The following is a 15,772-nucleotide window of genomic DNA, read 5'->3' on the forward strand; positions in this document are numbered from 1 at the left end:
AATGGTAGGTGGGTTTCAAGAAAGAGGGAGCAGAAGCTGCCAGTTTTCTTAAAGTCTAGGTGTGAAATGACACATCACTTCTGCTTCAGAGTCTTTTCCTTAAAGAAATTTACAAATCTCTATAAAATTCTCCCTTTTCCATCTTAGTGAAACTCGGGCTAGAGTTACCACAGATAGTAACTGTCAGCATTCTATGTAACCTAGCATTAATTAACAAAGATTTAGAATTCTACTGTGAAATCCCTTAGTAATGCCCCAGAAGCTGTGAGACTCTCACATGATAGCAAGATGCAGGTAAAAGTCAAAGGAAAGATGTTGTGTGGCCTTCTTCATTACCAACGAAATTGTACCTCTCCAATCCACCACTAGTAGCTCCTTGAATTATGGCTACAGACTGACTTTTCACCCTACTTAACGTTTGACAGTGTGATAGATTGGATTGTTGGCTCCAATACCTAATCTCTCATTGTGTCCAGCCCTTTGACCTTACGACTTTGTAGTTCTTCCCACTAGAAGCGGAGTGTACTTTATCTGTCCTTGACTTTGGACTCTTGCTTTGGCAATGGCATGTGTGCATAAACGACAGTTGCCAGTTTGGCGAATAGGCCTTAATATTGCTTGATTTCATTTCCTCTCTTATGCTTCTGCCATTACCATGAGATAAGTATGTCCTGGCTGGTCCACCAGTCCAAAGAAGATGAGAAATATATAAAGTAGACCCAGTTTTAACACACAAATGGAGCATTGCCTAGTGAAGACCAACCTGGGTCAGCCAACCTCCATCTAATCTGCAGATGTGTGAGTGAGAGTAATTGTTCTTTTAAGCTGCTGAGTTTGGAATGGCTTATTATGTGACATTATTTTGGTAATAATTGTCTAATACACATGTCAGTACTAAATCACAACAGGATAGTTTTCCTGTGACTTCAAGCAATGGTTGTCATGATGAAATTCAGGAATCATAAAATCAAAGAGATCTAACCACCTAGCCAATGTCTGAGATACCTGTATTACCAAGTGTTCTCCAAATCTGCCAGACTCAGTGAATTCCCAGCTTTATGATATACTTGCAAGAGTACAAATGACAAGCCAGAAGGATGAAAAGAACATTTAATGGATGTGTTAATTCATACTTTTACAGATGGAAACTAGCTGAGAAGCCTTTACAACAGCAGGAAGACTAGCCAGATTTCTGCCAATTGCTAATATGTGACTTTGAGCAGATTTCAAAGCCAAGCGGTAGAAACAGAAACTGTGCATTATATAAATAAGGCTTGTACCTCAGACCCAAAGAGAGCCTTGGTCAAACAATAGTCAGTCAATAGTGTTCTCAGCTTATCTGAGAGGTGGATCACGGATTCATGGTGACAGATTCATGGTGACAATGCAGAGAATAAGGACATACAGCTGTTATGAAACAAATATGCATATGGCTGGTCAAAGCCAATAATTTCCCTCTCTCTCAACTGTGGAGTAAGGGAAAACACTTTGATTTGGATAAAAGCAACTATTTTATTGAATGTATTTAGAAGTACGTGTTTATAGGTGCCTTCTTTTTAGCTTAGCATACAATTGAATCACACATTAGTTGATATTTTTAATATATCAATCATATAAAAACATTGCTATCTACATGGAAGACAAAATAAGAATTAGGTTGAAATGTAACTTAGGTTCAACACAGAGGCCTTGAAAAGAGCTCACAATTTGTTTTAAACTTTTGCTCTAGAAGCAATTAGCATCTAGACAATTGATGTGAAAATTATAGTTTCATTCATTGTCACACAGAAGATGATTATTTCATAAAGCTGAGTCTCTGTTCAGATTTAAAATATTTTCTGCTTGTATAGCAGTATTAAATATATTGTCTGCAGTATCTCACCCTTATTCTATAGGTTATGTCAACATGACATTCCTGAAAGTAATGTCAATGAAACATGAAATTAATTTTCTGTGGCTTACTAGCTTTTGCCAAAACAGCAGTCATTTCTTTAAAGTGGTTACTTAAAATGCAGCTATGCTCTGTCTATGGAAGGTTTAATTTTTTTTAGGACTTGGTCTTTTTATGATTACTCCTTACATGACTGAAAGATATCAAAACTCACATGCTTTTGTGATGCTTTGTGCCTGAGAGATCTGTAAGCCCATTCCCCAGTGAGGCCCTACAGTAAATTTTAACATTTATCTGCTGTCCTCTACTATATAAATGGCAACTTAGTGCTTTTTACGAAGAGAGAAAGAAGATCAAAAGACACAGTCATAAATCAGAGGGAGTAGGGGCGAGGAGGAGATTACCAAAATGCTTTGGAGGGAGACGGTTATCCCACTTGAACACCACAGGTTCTAGAGTTTCCTGCAGCAGTCAAAGCCTTTGAAACCCGAGTTCTTTCTATATGCTGTCATAGCTGACTGAGAGAAAGAAAATTGTTCATTGCATTTCCTCTTAAGACCAATTACTTCATCTCATTCCCATTAAGAATTGTCAGAGTTGGTTGGAGAAAAATGGGTATCACCCCAACTTTAGCAATGAAGGCTTACTGGACATTCCAGAGAAAACCCACTCATGCCCTCTTTGAAATGCATAATAAAAAGACAAAATAGGCATGGCTATTTAGAATGCTTCATTTACTCAAGAAGGAAAGGATTTGTCCACATCTAAAATTTTTTACATACCTATTCGATTAATGACATCACAATTGGGACCCTGGTGAAATGCTTAAGCCAGAAAGAAGGTTCCCAGGAATCTTATACTGTAAGGCATGCATTGTCATTGCTAAAGGCATGACAAATACTAGGCCAGGATGAAAAAAATCATATTTTATAATTCATGAATCAAGGAGCATTTATTAAGGATGCAGTTTGGATCACGTATCATGTTAAGACTTTTAATATTTATGATTTTATTTAGTTGTCCCATTGTCCTCATTGTAAGGACTGTCCTCTTTTCAGTAAGTAGAGTTAAGGAACATTCTGAGGTTACTGCTTCTAAGTGTCAAACTGAGACCAGTACTTAGACTTTTTTTTATCCAATTACAGGTTATGGCAATGGTCAGATCAAAAAATTAAGACTAATTTGAGAAATGTTGAACCATAAAAATGGAGAAGGAACAACAAAAAAAAGAGAATAAAAGAATATTTACATTAATAAATTTACCAAATAACTTCTGCTTTGCTCCAAAAAGTATTGAACATAACTTATGAAAACCTCTGTGGTATAAGAAATAAAACAAATTCATTAGTAGCAAGAAAAAAATGTCAATAAGGTTAGAAAACAAGACACTTATTCATGAACAAAAACATTAAACATAGAACTAGTTTTGCAATTTTAGTCAATCCCAGGTATTCAAACTTGTAATGGTAGAAAGAAGAAGAAAATACTTGCAACAAAAGTACTTTTTGTGTTGACAAATGATGACATTAGTACCAGCAGTACAAGTCTAATTTTTATAATTTTAGTTGAGGTTTCTTAATGTGGCTTATTGATATAGATATTGCATATAATTCTGATTGAGGTTTATTAATGTGGCTTATTTATGTAGATATTGTGCCCCAAGGTAAAGGTGGTTCCATTTGTGAGCATGTGTATATTACATTATAATTTATTTCCATATCGAGTATAAAAGAAAATGTGTGAAATATCAGTCACGATCTGAATGATGACTCTGTCAGACAAAAGAAAACATCCACAACTGGACAGTATTAATGAAAAGAAAATGACAATTCTTCCGGCATGTAGGATAATGGCAGGCACAAAGAGAAGGGAATTCTATTGAAGCTTAGATCAGAATGTAGGGCGACTAGGTCTAGACCGAAGGCTTACTGTCACGTAGAAAGAAAATCATTCACAAAGGGTATGTCACCTAGGAAGGCATGAAAAATGCAAGAACAACTTAGGAAATTTTTCCCAGTCAGAAAAAAAAAGTGCCAAGAAAACTGGATCAGAGAGATGTGCATGAGTGAGAAACCGGAATTATCACCAACCCAGATGTCAGGAACTGGAGCTCAGTTTTCATATAAGAAAGAAGCCAACAAGAGGTATGCTTCCTCAGTTGAACAAGGAAATATACAGAAAAAGCTAAGTTGGTCTGGGTTGGAGAAGTGAGGACAGGCATCTAGGGCAAAACATGGCATGCGTAAACCAAACCTTTATATACAGACAGCAGGTAGTATGATTCTCATCTTGAAAGAACAGTTTTTAATTTAAAAATCAATTTTCCTATGTATTAGTCCATTTTCATGCTGCTGATAAAGACATACCCGAGACTGGGTAATTTATAAAGGAAAGAGGTTTAATGGACTCATAGTTCCACGTGGCTGGGGAGGTCTCACAATCATGGTGGAAGGTGAAAGGCACATCTTACATGGTGGCAGGCAAGAGAGAATGAGAACCAAGTGAAAGGGGTTTCTCCTTATAAAACCAACAGATCTCAAGAGACTTATTCACTACTAAGAGAACAGTATAGGGAAAATTGTCCCCATTATTCAATTATGTGGGAATTATGGGAACTGCAATTCAAGATGAGATTTCAGTGGAGGCTCAGCCAGACCATATCACCCTATTCCCAGGGAATGATTATAGGGATCTTCAACAATAGAATAGTTTCTTTGTTTGGCCGATTTGTCACACCACGTCTAGTAAAATTGCTGATCAGATGAAATCCACTGCCACTACCTCTCGTTCCCCTCCAAGCACCCAGTATCCCATTACTGCCTCCTGATGTTCTGAGCTGCTCCCCGATCTTCATGTGCTTTATTTCTTCAGGACCTCAATTGCCTCACCATTCCAAATTCTTCTTGTCTTCACTTGCCTAGTCAGTCAGTGTTCTTCAACTCACTCGCAACCTTGCAGATTGCTTGGGCCAGTAGAATAAATGAGCAACAAGAGTGAGTTGTGCTGCACCCTTTAACACCTGGGGGTGGCTAAAGCTTTTCTGCAGTTCTCCACCATAACCCCATTCCACCCAGGCCTGAGGAGGAGAAGCAGTGATGTTGGTGAAGTCAAGGCTGGCTAATGGAGAGTGCATCAGTAGAAGGTGTACGATTATGGAAAGCTCCTCCTCCTCCTGCTGTTTTTGCTTTGTTTTTTGCTTTTTGAGACGGGGTCTCGCCCTGTCGCCAGGCTGGTGTGCAGTGGTGCTCTCTCGGCTCACTGCCATCTCCGCCTCCCGGGTTCAAGCGATTCCCCCGCCTCAGCCTCCAGAGTAGCTGGGATTACAGGCGTGAGCCACCGCGCCCAGCCCCTGCTGTTGTTTACTGTGCTTTCTTTGCTGGCGACTTCTCAGCATTTTTCTCTTTATGCTTTGGTTCTCCTTTTACATATTCTGTGTGGATTCTCTATTTTCTTCTTTTTCTTCCCCATAGGCTGATGCAATCCCATGGGGCAACCTGTGTGGTATCCAGAGGAAAACAGATATGGAATGAGAGGCTTAGGGGGAGCAAGAGACACTTTCTCCCCTTGACGCTTTTTAAAAGGCTCGTCTTTCTTTTGCTTCTCATTGTCAAACTGATAAGACTTGAGGATTTAGGTTACTGGGGCCCACACTAAAGGAAAGGGGTCAAGGAGGCTACTTAATTGAATTTGAATCAAATAGGTAAAAGGAGTTTTCCTGTTGATACAGGGTCTTAGGCCACTACCCCGAGTCAAGAATCTCAGAAAGGATTTGGGGATCCTGTCCTATACAGTAATAACCACCACTGGAATTATAATAGACAACAGATACAGAAGGAAGATTCAGGGTCCCAGCCGTCTTTCCACCTCCTTCCTAGAGGCACAAACTAATATGACATTAAGCCCTGCCAGTACTGCAATTTTCATTCTAACCTGAAGAAAATTCTTGTGGCTGTTTAGAGAGCTTTTCAGTCAACGCCCCTCCGCCCCACCCCCCGTCCACCAAAAACAAAAAACCCTCACAAACTAACAAAGTGGAAATTTCAAGTTAGTAGGATCAAGATTTGGGAATCAAAAAGTCTTTAAGGCTGGGCACGGTGGCTCACCCCTGTAATCCCAATATTTTGAGAGGCCGAGGTGGGTAGATCAGCTGAGGTCAGGAGTTTGAGACCAACCTGGTCGACATGGTGAAACCCTTCCTCTACTATAAATACAAAAATTAGCTGGGCATGGTGGTGGGTGCCTGTAATCCCAGCTACTTGGGAGGCTGAGGCAGGGAGAATCGCTTGAACCTAGGAGGTGGAGGTTGCAGTAAGTAGAGATGAAAAGCCTTTAAATCTCCTAAATTGCATCATTTAGGTAATTCTTACTTTACCTACAGATAGCACCAATCCTGGACGGACATACCTTTAGGATTGTGTCGTTTCTTATATTTCCCCCAAATTCTATAATCCCAAACCTCCCACAGGATTGGTCAGAAGATATGGAAACAATCACCAATGAGAGCCAACACCTCTGCTAAAACTGAGTGGATTAACAATATGTGCTAAGTGGACTGAGGACATGACTGATTGAATTCAATGAGAATTAAATCAGAATTCATTCTATTTCTCATAGGGGAAGGCGAGGTGAGAAGTGAAGTGATGAAGGAAAAAATATGTATGTGGGTGCTTAATTGACTTGTACTCATTTACAAGCTACAACCCATTGTCTTTGTTCTTTTCATATGTTCTGAAACTCTTAGAAATTCTCAGAGGAACAAAGTCATATAAGTGTAAAACCATGACGATAGAGTATTGCTATTTCCCAGTACTATTAAGTCTGCTATAATGGTCTTCATGAGTCAAGAGAAGATGGTGCCATTTTCCTTTGTATGGAAATTTTCAAAACATCAGGGAAGGGGTGGTTTAGACGATGTCTCAAAAATTCTTTTTCAGGAGCTATGACTTAACAATGTTGTAGCGAAGAGTGAAAAAGAAGGGATGGGGATAGGGAGTGAGTGAATCTATATGACAAATCTTGTAGTACAAGTGTTTGTGGTTAACCGAGAAACGCATTATGAGTCAAGCCTTTGGAAAGAGGTGAGTAATTAAAGACAAATGCTATGACATAATCATTTACACGCAGCAGAGAGATTTTAGATTAAATCTGGCCTGACCCACTGCTCGGCAAGTGTTATCGTGGATTCTTGAGAGGTATTCATTTATTTACTTTCTAATTTGGCCCATATGTTTTCTTGAAAACAAAGAAGTTTATATTTCCCATGGGAACTAGCCTGAGTCCAGTGATGGTTAAGAAGGTTGGTGTATTTGGGAACACACAGATCTCCTGTGTGCACCATCAAACTCAATGAGCAACATGTCAGCTTGAAAACACCTTATTTGAAAAAAGCCAAGGAGTTTTGCTGTAGCACTTTTACTGGAATACATTCTGTATTTAAGGAGGTTACTCTGTGCACATTTGGATGACTCAGTAAAACATCAGTTAGAGCAATAATTTGCCATAATAACAAAAATCATATGTACTGACTTTTACTTTGCAACTCTTCAACCTGACCCCCAACACACACTCACCTACACACACACACACACACACAAATTTAGCTTCATCCTGTATTTCGTTCACCATCCATATCAATCTGATGTCAAGAAACCAGCGTTTGAAGCAAGAGACAATTTTAGCCTTGTTTCTTTCTTAATCCTAGCACTATAATACAAAACATGCTATGTAACTCCAGGAGATGGCTGCGTGGTTATCCAATTCCTATTAAATTTTAGCTGCTGCCTTTATTGAATGCAGGAAACAGGAGTGCAGAGGGGGCAGGGATGAGAGAGAGGGCCCAAGTCACTGCCTTTTGTTCTTTATATTTGGATGTATGTGGAATTGTTAAGGTCGGGTTTTCTGCAGAGTGAAAGGATAGTAGGTACTGTTTGCAGAGCTGACCCAGTTCCTCCAGGCATTTCAGAGCATTCTATGAAAGAGCTATACACTTGTCTTTCGAGAAAAGGAGAACTCGTGGTCACACTTATCCCTCCAAAATGAATGCAGCTTAAAATTCAGAGCCTTTAACCAATTAAGTTACAGAGTGAGAATTAAGAATTACAAATTGGCACCTAGTTTCTTTTCAGGATAATTCTTTCCTAGTAGCAACCATCTGGTCACATTCTGTTTTCTTGTAGGGTAAAGAATAAATGTACACTGCAGGAAAAAGGAGCTTTACAGTGGGTAAGAAAGAACCAGCATTTGGGAACAGTACCAGAGAGAAACGCACATTTAGACTTGGTAGTGAAGAGAGCATGGGCTTACTAGCCAGTTACCATGTTCCTGGGAGCTTTGATGATTTGCCAAAACATGACAGATGTTCAGAAAGGTAAGGAGGCTCAAGTCACAGCCTTTTAAATATTACTATATGGGTGTTTATGGGTGTGTGTTTTGGTATGTATGCATGTGTGTGTATATTTCTCTCCTGGTGTTGATAGCATATTTCCATAAAGATTGTTATACTGGGGAGATTAAAGCAACTGCAGGAATCCACTGTACTTTTTTCTAGGGTTTTTATTATTGTTTTTGCCTTTGCCCTCATCCCTTCTAAATTGCTTCGGTTATTATTGAGGCTTATACTATACATTGTTGAACAAATGCCAGCTCTATGGAAACCACAGTTCTGCCCATCCATGGGTCACTTTGGTACATTTTGTTTGGAGCAGCAGTAACAGAGTCCAGTTTCAAAGGAGAGAACTCACAACAGAGGTGGGCAGGAATTTCATTATGCCACATGTGGCAGGCAGGCTGCTCTGCCCATTTCAGCAATCAGCAACCTCGTGGGGCACAGACAGATGAGAAGGGATACTCTACTGCTTCCCTATTTGGCTCAGCCCTTTCCTCCCTAACCTCTTTCAAACTCACCTAATGAAGGCCACATAATGAGGCTTCCCTGAGAAACCAGGACTATTGATAGGAAGTCTTTACAAGGGTCTGAATCCACCTACCTCTCTCTCATTTTTCTTCCTCCTCATGAGGTCTTCTTTCCTAGTTCGTTAGTTTATATTTTCAGTATACTTTCAATTTCATAACTGACCTAACCTTTCCATGTGATTGCACCTGCAGCTTTCAAAATGTGCATATGGTGACTTTTCTCCAGATGTTGCTGCACCTCAGGGAAGGGCAATTAGTTCCCATGGTCGTCCTGCTGTTTATACATTTAACAGTTCAGTTAGGTCTTGAATTGTTTAGCTAAATAGTTGTGCTGGCTTATAGAAATTAATGAACGAAACAAGGACTGGATTTCACAAGTATCTTTGAACTTCAAGTCTTGCATTTCACACCAGGAAGCCAATTTCACACAGAACTTTCCTATTTCAACAACTAGAAACAAAGGGGAAAGCATCGCTTAAACAAACTGGCATTTAGAATCCAGCCTTAAAATCTAAAATTGAAGCTAACTTTACGTTTTCTAATTTCCCTTTGCTGCAATATTTAAGCATTCAATTTTTAATTTGAATACACATTGATGCTTATAAAAGAACAGGAACAACAGAGTACTGAATAACTGGGATAGAAAATGGGCTAAATGAGGAAGCGAAAACACATAGGAATCTTAACCCTTCTGATTTCTTTGTTCTTATCATCATACAATTTAAGCTCAGAGATGACCTGTGTAAGTTATCACCTTCTTTACTTCTTAGAAGTTTCAAGTAAACAATTTCCCCTGTTTTGCTTGACTTTTGGCAGAATGCCTGAAAGCATTCAAGACATAAAAATAGTCCCCAAGAAAGGAAAAATACATTTCATTACTTATATTCTATAAAATATAGAATATGTTTTATATGAGTTATCTGATTCCAAAATCACTATGCCTGAGTTTAATGCTTCACTAAATTGTTCACCTCATTGTCTTCCAGGATGAATTTACTTTTGACTATTATAAACACCATGTTTATCTGTGCAAGCCAGTATATTAATCACACTGCTGCAGCTCCTACATCCTTTTTAATTAGCATGGATACATTTATCAACTGAGCAAATGAGAGAGCTAAGGGGTTGGGTTTTAGAGTCAGTTTAAATGACAAGTATATTATAGGCAGGTTGTATAATCTCTGATTTTTGGGGTTTCCAAGGCAGTGATGATAAACCTGGCCATAATTGTACTGAGGGAAGTTATAAGACAGTGAGAAGGTTCTAACAATGAAAATTGAAGTGAAGAATTTAGGGAAATGCCTTCTTCACCAATATTTCTGGGCCACGTCTTGATATTCCATAAAATAAAACTAAATATAGGTGGGCTAAATATAGCTAAAACTGTGCCTCCATTATGTTCCAGATTTTGTCTAGTTTTATCCAAAGCACTGGGACTCAAGTTCAGCAAGAAATTGTACTTCCAGTTTCCACAATTTTAAATATTTTCAAATATTTTGAGAACTTCTGGTTTGATCTAGGGTATACTACCCAGTAAAAAGGGGTGTGCTGTTCTGTCACTCTTACTTCCCATTATAATTTTCTCCTTTCCTCTTCCTCATCTCTTGAAACAAATCTTAGCTTTTATTCCCGGTAAACTCCAAGGAATAGCCCAATAACCAATCTCGAGAACTTGTCAAACGAATCTGGTTTATGCTATCACTACCTCCTTATTTTGATGGTGCCACTGACCATTTTGGGGTCTTCATGCTACTAAAATGACATGTAAAAAAGCGTCTCAGTGTTTGCTTGGGTGATTAATCTTGGTGATCAAGAAGAAGTTGGATTGCTGCTTCACAGTGGGGACAAGAAGAATTATGGCTGGATTCTCAGGGATTCTGAGGGCACCTTTTTGTGCTTCTGTGTCCAGTAGCAAAAGTTAATGGAAAAATGATAGCAACCAAGAGAAGTCAGGACCAGTATAAATTGAAGGTTTGTGTCATTCTAGCAGGTAAAGAGCAAAATTAGCTGAGATGCTGAGCGAAAAGAAAACATGGGATGGAGAGTGGGAGACAGACACGCATATTTTCTCTCTTGCCTATTGTGTTGTGTGGTATCTGTGCTAACTATTTTCTCCATTTTCCTTTACTATTATTTTATGGTTGAATCATTTTAAAGCTTAGTGTTTAGGTCACAGAATATTCACATGGGACTGTGACTGGATTATAAGACTAGTTAACCCCTCACAGAGATGGATACTGTGCCTGTTGCTCAGGATGGAGATGTTGACTATTGGGACTTGGTGTCTCTCCTTTGTGAGAAGAGGATGACAGAGTTTTCATTTTATGAAGGATGGTTGTATCCTGATGTTATTGCTTTATAAAGGTTCAAACACATGTAGAAGGAGGTGTGTCAGTATGAGTAAACAAAGGGTTGAACAGTCCTGCTTGTTACACTCTTGCTTCTTGCTCCAATTCACCATTCTGTGCTCTGCTCTGTGATGCTGAGTCTGGGACTCTGTGAAGCACATTTCTTTTTTGGCAGGTGGTTTCTGCCCATAAAGGGTACTAGAGATTGGGAGACAGGAGTGCGGAGAAAACGTTTGCTCCCTCCTATTTCTGCAGAATCCCCCAGAATTGGCCCTTCGCAGCATAGGTAGTTGGATTCTAGGGGATTCTCGGGGCATCTTTTTGTGCTTCTTTTAGCATTCCCAGAATCAGCCTCATGGAATCCTCTTGGCAGTTCCACTGCAGCCAGGAAGCACTCTCCATTCCCATCTCACAGGTCTGGGTTCCAACTCAATGGGGACCCTTCCCCAGGCAACAGATGAGTGGCACTCTTTCTCCACGGGTCAGAGGCTCAGCTATGTGAGGTCTTTCCTTCCAGTTCCTGAAGGGTCTACACAAGCCGTGTCCTCAGAAATCTGAGTCCAGCTACCCAGCAGCATGCTCTGAGCTTAACTACCATCTCTTCCTTTCTCCTCCAGTCCTTACTTTCTGCAATTACTGTTTCTGTGTTACTGTTTGCTTTTTAGTTTACCAACACCTGTTTAGTTTATTCATTGCATCACATTATCTCTGTTGAAATATGGTTTCTGTTTTCTTGATTGGACCCTGCCTGAAAAAAAAGATAACTGTTATAAAGCCTTTCATTTGAAAAGAGAAAGAATGGGAAGAAATCCCAAGGGGTCAGTGATCCAAAGCACACACCATTTTCTCCTGGAAAGAAAAACAGGGTTTCTTACACGGGCAGTAGAGTAAGTTCCTTGGACAAGCCCTGTCAGCCTCCAACTCTGCACTCTGGAATATTTCCCTGCCCGTTTTTCTAGGGACACACTGGGGGTCCTCTCCTTCCTCCTGGTGAGTGTTTGAGGACATGGTTCATCAGGGAATGAGCACTCCCAAGCCTTCATCATTAGCCCTTATCTTTCTCTAAACACAAAATTCCCTAATGACCTTCGTCAAATTGTGATCTTTTACTTATTTAATTCCAAGGACTAGTAATCTAGTTATTATGGGTCGTGGTCTTTGAGCCTAAAATTTGGCATGGATATTTCTATTTTCTCATCAGAGAACTTCATTCTGTTATTATTAGTAAGTATTTATTAAGTACATCCTAAGTAGTAGAAACACAACAGTAAATGACATGTAATCCTTGTTTTATACAATTCACAGTTTGGTGGAGATGAGAAAATCAGACATTTAAATTAGGCAATTCTAGTTGCAATGTGAAGAAGAGATCATAGTTTGGTGGGGTGGGAGACTCTGGGGAGGGGGGTAACACTGGTGTTTGCATGGGGTGCTAAGGGGATACTTCAGTCTTGATGAGGTGAGGAAGGGAAGACTTCCTGGGAGAGTGACATTTGAGTTAATAGTAAGACAAGGAAAATGAGAAACACTCAAGGTGATTGAAAATTAGAGAAACATGATAGATATTGATAATAACTGATCCACCCAATTGGCCCAAGGGGAGCGCCTACTTCCTTTTTTAACCCCAAAGAAAACGAGCTCAAGCCCATACACATTAGATTAGCCCAACATTCAGTTATCTCCCACTTGCAGTTTTTCATGTTTCTGAGTTTTCTCAAACTCCAAAGGCTTGCACAATCCAACAGAAGGTCACCACCCTGACTTGAACACTCAAGAGTGAAGAGCCTGGGGTCTGATCAGTCTGCTATTGCTTTTGCTTCTTGCTGCCGCTTGGTGACACTGTTGACAACTGGACCTACAGAGCCCACAAAAGATGCTGATAGACCACAGACCTGTTGCTACGGATCTTAAAGGTTGCAGGGTCCACATCCTCAGCACCAGTCCAGTGGAGTGAGGGATGCCTAGGCTCAAAGCATGGGTCTTTTGATCCCATATAAAGTCATTCTCTAAGATGATAACCACTGTGGGAGTATACTATCAGGATTAAACCAATCATTTCTGTCCTGCAGACCTGAAATTCCTCATCTTTTTTTTTTCCTTTCTAAGAATTCACACCACTAAAAGTCAAGTAGCTTATTTATTTGATCCTGAAAATGGTTCTTTCTACCCACTTATTCCTGGACAATTAACATAACTGCACACTTTCTCATCACCACCTCATCTTCTTCAGGGTTCGTATACATAACTGTAAGAATAGGTAGCCCCTCTTTGTTTGGGAACACTGCGTTCAGCGTCTAAAGATTATTTGCTTTTCTAAAGATGGTTGAAGTGACTTCCATGTACCTCTCTCAGAAGAGAGAGAGAAAAAAAATCCAAGTTAAACATTCAACAGGACATTTACTACAGAAACACTAGAGGGGCTGAAAATAGTTCGTGTTAATGGAATATAGCTATTTAGGTGGGATGGTGAAACATGAAATAGTGAAAGATGAGACACCAGAGATACACAGGAATGTCCTTGCTGACATGCTAAGGAGTTTGGATTTACTTCTGAAGCAATGGAGAATGCATGAAGGATTTAAGAAAAGTGGCATGAAATATTTGGGTTTTAGAATGGCCACTCTAGTGAGAAAAACTGATTGAAAAGGGCAAGTTTACAAAAATTGAACAACAAATTGAACTGTGACCTTAATTATTTTCCATTTATTAAAATTATGGTAGAATATCTATAACATAAAACTGACCATCTTGGCCATTTAAAATGTACAATTTGGTTGTATTCAGTACATTAGTAATGTGTGTCCATCACTACCATTTCCATAATACTTTTCACCTTTTAAAATCGAAACTCGATAGCTATTAAACTATAATTCCCCATTTCCTCCTCCCCCCAGCCCCTAATGATCACCATTCTACTTCCTGTCTTCAACATTTTGAAAACTCTGAATACTTCATATAAGTGGAATGATAAAGTATTTGCCTTTTTGTGACTGGCTTATTTCATTTAATGTAGTGTCCTCAAGATTAATACACATTGCAGCATATATCAGAATTTTGTTTCTTTTTAAGGCTGGATAATATTCCACTGAATGTATATACCACGTTTTTGCATATACATTTGTCCATCAATGGACACATGGGTTGCTCCCACATTTTAGTTATTGTGAATACTGCTGCTATGGACAAACATCTCCTGACAAAGAAAATTCCTTGACCTGATGGCCTTGCTAGTGAATTCTATCAGTCACTCAAAGAAGAATCAATATGAATCCTTCTCAAACTTTTTCAAAAACTTTAAAAGGAGAGAACACTTTCTAACTCATCCTTGGAAGACAGCATTACCCTGATACTAAATCCAGACAAGACACTACAAGAAAACTACAAATCAATAATCCTTTTGAACATTAATATGAAAATCCTTAACAAAATATTAGCAAACCAAATTCAACAGCATATTAAAAGTATTATACACTATGACAAAATGAGACTGATTATTAGAATGCAAGGATGGTTCAACTTAAAAAAAAGTCAATCAGTGTAATATACCACATTAACAGAATGAAGAGAGGATAGAAATGGTAGTTTTAATTGATACAGAAAAACATTTAACAAAATTCAATAATCTTTGATGATAAACACCATGATCTTAATTTTGCTAATACCAGCCTTCATCAGCCGAGCTAAATAGTCATGATCAAAATTTGTAAGAGTATCTGCTTCTATAAAATAATATTAATATTATTGGATCTTTGAGATAGGTTTGTCCTTATAGGTACATGTAGCTTTTCACCAAATTTTTTCTTGCCATGGGGCATTTTTTTCCATTTTATTATAATGAGAAGTTTTCGTGAAATATTTAGCTATCCACATTGTCTTCTGAAAAATAATAAAGAATTTAAATTATTCTTCAGCTTTTAGGGGACGGACTGCCTATCCCTAAGTTTTTGAAGAAAAACACCCTAACTTTTAATTGTACGTATTCAAAAGTTTTGCTGTTTCCTTTTCTCTGACATTTTGCCAGTATCTGCTGATCTTTTTGTAATATTTATAATCACCAGAGCTCCCAATAGTTCATATCTTGGAACTGAAGATGGGTGAAACCAGCTGTATTGGGGGGGGTGGTTGGTGAACATCTTGAACTATTTTTCAAATTGTGTTTGGGGTTCAAGGAAAATCAAAACATATTTTCATATTTTACCAAGAACTTTTTTTCCTCCTAATTTTAAAATGATGTCTATTTTAAAGGAAATTTAATCCATATGTTACTAAATTCCTTACACTTACCTCATCAAAATTTGTTTCTGTAAGAGCTATTTGATGTGCAAGAAGCCTTGGGAGTTGTTTTATGAGAGTTTTTTAAGAGAATTTTTTTTTTCTTAGAAACAGGAAGTCAAATTTTCTAGGTGAAGACTGACTCAAGTGCAGCTTTTGCCAACTGTAAATTGCCTAATCAGCCAAAAGTCCTCAATTTCATACAAATTTTTGACTTATCAAAATTTATATGAATCCTGATGATGTTAACATTAATTTCTTTGCTTTTGCACTTCATCTCAACTATTCTTGCAAGGTAGTATTTCTATAATAATATATCACACTTTTTAAAGGCAAAGATTCTTCTCAG

The 15,772-nt window shown here is 38.6% G+C and overlaps 1 long non-coding RNA gene across 1 annotated transcript in view; it reads left to right on the forward strand.

Moving 5' to 3' along the window:
• Positions 1-254: 254 nt before the first annotated feature.
• Positions 255-15,772, forward strand: part of LOC103877843 — a 36,053-nt gene continuing 20,535 nt past the window's right edge. Inside the window, exons 1-2 of the long non-coding RNA XR_002517420.1 lie at positions 255-294; positions 8,068-8,258. This is a non-coding gene — a long non-coding RNA (uncharacterized LOC103877843). The remainder of the gene's footprint in view (positions 295-8,067; positions 8,259-15,772) is intronic.

Source organism: Papio anubis, chromosome 1 (assembly GCF_008728515.1).
Source record: "Papio anubis isolate 15944 chromosome 1, Panubis1.0, whole genome shotgun sequence".
NCBI classification, from domain to species: Eukaryota; Metazoa; Chordata; class Mammalia; order Primates; family Cercopithecidae; genus Papio; species Papio anubis.